The sequence below is a fragment of the Nicotiana sylvestris genome, chromosome 6, assembly GCF_000393655.2.
Source record: "Nicotiana sylvestris chromosome 6, ASM39365v2, whole genome shotgun sequence".
Lineage (NCBI taxonomy): Eukaryota > Viridiplantae > Streptophyta > Magnoliopsida > Solanales > Solanaceae > Nicotiana > Nicotiana sylvestris.
Genome location: NC_091062.1, coordinates 564,354 through 570,819, shown reverse-complemented (window position 1 = coordinate 570,819; position 6,466 = coordinate 564,354). Strand labels below are relative to the sequence as shown.

Sequence of the window (6,466 nt, the reverse complement as noted above, 5' to 3'; positions counted from 1 at the left end):
ATTGCATTTTATGTATTTATATAACATTTTTTGTTTAATAGTAGAAAGCGTATTTTGTGCCAAATTTGACACTATTTAAGTTTCGGTAAACCCCCATGTGGAGACCATGTGAGTGATTTTTCCTTTCTTGTCATAGCCAAAACCTATGCCTTAAGATTTTCTTTGTTCCAGGCCCCTCTATCCACCCAACCTCACCACGTTTTCCGCATCCTGCCAATTCTTCCTTTTCTTAGTCACTATCCTTTGTGTAATCTTTACCCGAAATACCATAAATATTTCAATGTGGTACAAATTTCAAATCCCCATTTAAGGCACTTTGACTTAGTCTTAAATTAACAAAATTTGCATATGCTTCTTTGGCAATCAAGTTCGTGATATTAATTTCAGTTATCTTTTTTATATGTCGTTTAAGATTTTGATAGAAGAAACAAACTCAAGCCAAAAGGCCGCCGCTCCCTAAAAAGGTTGAAAATAGGAAGAGAGAAATTGGACGTAAAAAAAAAAAAAAGAGAGAGAGAGAGAGAGTTGACGCAGATGACGCTTATGTTTCTCTTTGTCCCGTGTTTGCCATAATCTTGTTTGACTATTATATTCATGAATATGGGTGGCAAATGTGAGGGTCGGATATGAGTGGATCGAAAACGGGTAGTGTAACCGCGTATAATTTATTTGACCCGATCCATAATTAATACAGATAGAAAATGGGTTAATCGAAGAATAATATAGATATCTATATTATCAATAACTTCTTAAATATGATTATTTTTTGGAGAATTCCTAATCTCCCAAACTTAAGCAACTTCTAATTTAAATTGCAAATGTAAAAATTAAACCTAGGATTGTGTGTTTTGTAGAAACGGCAAGCCTGCAAATCTAATATTAGTTTATATCATCGTCCATCGTCATTTGTTTCTTTAGTCGAGTGGGATGAAAAATTAAGAAAAGAAAAGAAGAATTCGTGAATGTTATTTGCTTAACCTTTTTCCTTTGAACTTCTTTATCCAATGAAAAAATGAAACAATATTAAATTAGAATTGATAAGCCAAAATTTTGATATTAAATTTATTTCTTGAGGATTAGTAAGTAAATTTTTATTTTATATTTTTCTAATCTTTCGTTTTTTGCTCTATTTCCTGACCTTGGCAGCGTAAAAATTAGTCAAGGAGCAAATAAGTGTTAATGCCGTTTTCTAGTCAAGAATGAAAATGTTAGTCATGGGAGCAAAATAATTAGGTGGGATTGTTGTTAGTGTTACTTTTGTTGTCGTATTAAGTGACAAATATTAGGTTTGCATGACATTAAGGGGACCTTTTTTTAAAAACAATTCCTCTCATTTAGGGTTTTAGGTGGACCAAAGGCTTCCATGTGCCTGCATGTGCTGTGTCCTTCACTCATTGGCCCACCATCCTCACTTCCCTTTGAGCAAATAAATTAATGGCTACTTTTCACTTCTCTTCTCCTCTTCATTTCCCTTCTCTCTGTTGTTCTTCTCCTGCTGCAACAGATTTCTTGGATCTTAGAAAACAACATCCTCTGCTACTTAAATTCTTTATTTGAAACCTTCGAAGGAATTATCTTCTGTTGCTTATTATAGAAGAAGGTTCGCTAAGGTATTTCACATACTACTTTTTCGTATTCCCTTAGTTTACTTTTACTTGTCACGTTTCAATATTATACTACCAGTCCATAAATTGGATGATCATATGGTACCTTACATGGTACCAGTCCATAATTATCGGGTATTATCGCTCGACCCGTATTTTATTCCAAATTGGTCACTTTCAACGAAACTCGTTTTCTTTAATCCGTGTACCCCTTTTGTAACACATATTTATCGCTTGTTAAAAATAACGTAAATACGTTATCGTCAAGATGATCTCATTCCGAATCTACGTCGGTTAACTGAAAATGAAATTTTTAACGTACGAAAACGCGAGATGTAACATTCTTCCCCCTTAGAAACATTCGCCCTCGTGAGTCAATTGACTAATCTTTGAAACTAAATTGGATGAGATATTTTTTATATTTTAAAATTAAAATTTAAATATTTTAAAACTATACGAAAAATACTATAATTTGTATATTGTCTTGTATCAATATGGTAAAAAAATAGTACATGTAATGTTTCAAAGGTTACGTAATTTGACTCTCGAAAAGCGAAACTTGACAAAATAAAGTGGATGGAGTGAGTAGTTAGTCAAGGTTAACCAATTTTGCATCTTCTTAACATGTAGATATTCGCACCTATGTTTGTCTATTCTAATCCTAACACATTATCAATCGTCGACCGAAAAAGGCAATCATGGTTCTCTTTTTGTGGTTAATAAGTAAACAAGACAACTCTATAGTCGATTTTTCTTTCTTGGATTTCTAAGTTTAACCAGCTGCATGAATATAATGCACATCATTCTTATATTTTTTATTTTGATTTTTTCATAGAATGCGGAATCCTAGTTCACTGAAGCTAGAATTTCTCAAGAAATGGATACAAGGACTTAAAGCATACAATGGTACAAAGAAAGAAATGAGCATAATGGAGAGAAAGAAAGCTATAAAGCTATCAGCAGATGTGGCCATGGCTTCCACAAGAAACTCAAAAACAACATATTGGAGTCATGCCCTTATCGCCAATTATGCGTCAAAAGATGTCAATAACAAGTCCAGTATTGTTGCCCATATCCTCGGCGACGAGTACTCTGAAAGAATAAAAAAAGCTGCAATAATGAGGCTGGCTATGTCACAAAAGAGCTTCAGAAGCAAGAAAATCCTCAAGAAAAGCTGCAGCATATCAAGAAAAACTAAACAAATGGCGCCCCGAATTGGTTTAGCTCATGGTATAGCAAGAAAACTAGTGAAGAAGAGAACACAAGTTCTTCAAACACTTGTCCCCGGAGGAGAATACATGGATGATGATATGTCTTTGATCAAAGAAGCTTTAGATTATATCCTTTCACTAAGAGTTCAAGTTGATGTTATGAGGCATCTTGCTAATGCTACTGATCAACTCTCTCATACCAAAACATAATCATATATAGTCATTCTTTTTCTTCTTCTATTTTTTATATCATGAAGTACTTAATTAATTTCTTCTTCTTCTAATTCTTTATACTCTTTCTAGTCTGATTATTAAGAAGAAGAATTAGAAGAAAACGATGCTACTCTAGTGAAGCCTTTAGTAATGTGTATGTATGTATATATATATATATATATATATATATATATATATATTTGCTCACTAGCCGAGGTGAAGCTAGGAATTGAAGTTACTGGGTACGGGATTCTATTCTTTTGAAGTTACTGGGTTCTAAACTAATAATTTATATATATTCAATAAATTTTTAAAGACAAGTATAGAGTTTGGATCAAAGCTACTGGCCAAACCCGCATCCGAAGCTCTAACGTATGTTGTTAATTATAAAGTTAAATTGAGAAGATGACTATAGCTTTTAATTTATTTATTTCCACATTTCATGATTGTTTTTGCCAAACAAAAATAAGAGTTTTGCTTCTTTCTTCTTCTTCTTTTTAATGTAAAAAATACTCTGATTAATTTCATCTTGAAATCAGGAAAAAGTCACACCCATATCATTTTTGACATAAATTTAGGCTTACATAAAGTAGTTTTTGTTGTTCCTCCTGTATTTGTAAATAATGATTCTGGAAATTAGAACGTTAGCTTATAAAATATAAATAAAACAAAAATTAATTCGAGCCCACTGAATTCACAGTGTTTCCTTAAGGAATTTAATCCCCTCCTAGTACCCAAAGTTATGGATTATTTCCTCCCAGGATAGAACGAATTACACACTGGTGTAGCGGTACTTCAAACCCCAGTGTTTCAGCGAATACAAAGTTCGGCAGCAAATCACACTTACGGATGCTTTGTTTGTAGTTTAAAACAATGCAGAACAAGGGAGGAAAACTCAGAAGTCGAATGGAAATTCTGAGAGGAAGGAATGCAAATTATAGCCAATGTTGAGTTTTCGGTGAAGAGAAGATCAATAGCTCTCAATTCTGTTTCGGTGTGTCTTCAACAAGCTGCTTGCACCATCTATTTATAGTGCAGTTAGCTGCTAAACACGGACCCGCTGCCACTCATTTAGTGGAGCACTTGGCCATGGTGGACGGAGCACCAGGCTGCTAACTAATGGAGTAATCACTTGCTATTATGGAGCAAGCATTTGGCAATGGTGGGAGACGCACGAATTCACGGATTGGAACATATCCGTTACAAACACGGATATTATTACGTTAATATTTACTATTAACAAATAAATTTGGTCCAAAAAATTAATCAATTAATCATTTGACCGAAGCCGAAGCCGAGCGAGCGACGACGACAACGCGAGGCTTGCCTTCTTCTTAACTCTTTAAGAGCTACATGAAGTGCAATTGTATATAAACTCACCAAACTCCTTTTCCTCTACCAACGAGGGACAATGTCTCATTAAAAGGAGAGAGAAACTTAAAAATTTTACTCAAAATTTTCATTTCCCTCCATTTCCCATTCACCCTCTTTTTAATACCTTTCTATATTAAAAAGAAACTCCAACAGTTTTTAGCAAGGATGATGTAAAAAACTACTTATGTATATTCATCTCCAAAATCGGGAGCTATTTCTGTCTAAAAAAGAAAAATAAGTAATGTTAAATAAGGTATCCTTGTCCCTTCTTTAATTACGAAAGGATAAATCAGATTAAACCTCTAAACGTAATCAATACTCCTGGTTTTTACAAAAGAGGAATTTTCAGAAACCACTATTATTTAGTGGCTATTAATTTTCTATAGCTATCATATACGTAATTACTTTCTATAGCTATTATTGAGTTGTTACGGTAATGTATTTGCTATATTCGCGCTGCTGTATTCATGAATACAGCTGCAAAAAGTGCCTAAAATCAGGGAAGTCCAGCTATACGTGCATATATTCACATGTATTCGCGCCATATATTCATGAATACCGTAACAACAATCACCTTAAAAATAGGTATGTCCAACTGCCTAATAATGAAAATAATATCAATTAGCGTGATACACTCCTAATATGACTCAACAAAATCAATTCCAACATGTCTCATTATCAACTCAATTAATTAGAATGATTTTTCAGTTGTATATAATGTTGTATTTAACTTTTGTATTTCGTGTGTTTCAATATTTTTTTTTTAAATGTTACATTCATTAGATTCAATGTTTATATTTACTATATTCGCTATTTTATATTCAAATGTATTTGTATTAACAGTACTTTAGTTATTCCTAATACATGTTATTAATGTTGTATTCAGTATATTTCATTGATTGTATTCACTGTATTTCTATTTGTATTCAGTGTATTTTACTGTATTTCACTATATTTTAAAATTAAATATATTCACCATTTATATTTTGTTCTATTTTAATATTTGGATTCAGTGTATTTCAATGTTTATATCCTATATTCATGCATGAATACATGTGTATTCAGCTATATTGAAAAAATAAAAACCTTCGAAATACATAAATACATGCAAAAAAATGTATTTATACAAAAATATACTATGTATTTGAGTGAATGTATACAGAATACAATATATTTGTATCATTGTATGTGACTAAATAACAAAGAAGAGAAGAAAGTTTACCGAAGATGGCATTTTCTGGCCAAGCATAATATTGTATACATTATATAAAACTAAAAATGGAGACGAACAAAAACCTCGGTCCTCAAATCTTCTCCAGCGTAAAAAAAATATTGCAGTATTCGTGTAGAAAAATCTATTGCAATATCTGGCGTAGAAGAAAGCCTCATTCTCTTTCTTTTTAATATTGCAGTACAAATTCATTGCAAATATCCGGCGTAGAAACTAAGCAGTACAAATCCATTGCAATATCCGGCGTAGAAACTAAGCAAGTATTTTGCTAGAAGAGAGAGAAAAAGAAGAAAATTTTTGTTGGGATTTTGAGAGAATCGTGTGTTAATTGAAAGAAAGATAGAGAAAAAAACAAAAATAGCATATTTCACGCCTAATGGTAGTATATATCATAAATACCTATTTTGCTATAAAATATAAAAGGTAGATATAGAAAATAATATTTTAAAATAGTTTTGGTTTATAATAAATAGGGTGTATACCTTTGTTATAGGAGATAAAATTGGGAGAAATTCAAAAATAGCCAGATTTACAAGTGATCGTTCAAAAATAAGCCAGTTTTAAAAGTAATCGAAATTTAGCCACTTTTTATGTAAAGATAAATCTGAACGAAAACACTGTTCAAAATACGGAAAAATACTCCAGCATAATATACTGGAGTTCCAATATAATATACCGGTTCAGCATAATATACTGGAGTTTGGAGCACCGGTGCTTTAGTCTCCAGTATATTATACTGGAGCCAGCAAAGTATACCGCTCCAACATAATATGCTGGAAGTTCATACACAGGTGCACCGAACTCCAGTATATTTTGCTGGACCGGTCTTTGTT

General features: G+C 32.4%; 1 non-coding gene across 1 annotated transcript; it reads left to right on the top strand.

Annotated features, from left to right (window-relative positions):
• Positions 1–1,457: 1,457 nt before the first annotated feature.
• On the top strand, positions 1,458–3,083 carry LOC104244466 (uncharacterized). The gene is made up of 2 exons (XR_011400423.1): positions 1,458–1,610; positions 2,440–3,083. It is a non-coding gene; the product is annotated as an uncharacterized protein (transcript).
• The last annotated feature ends 3,383 nt before the right edge of the window (positions 3,084–6,466 follow it).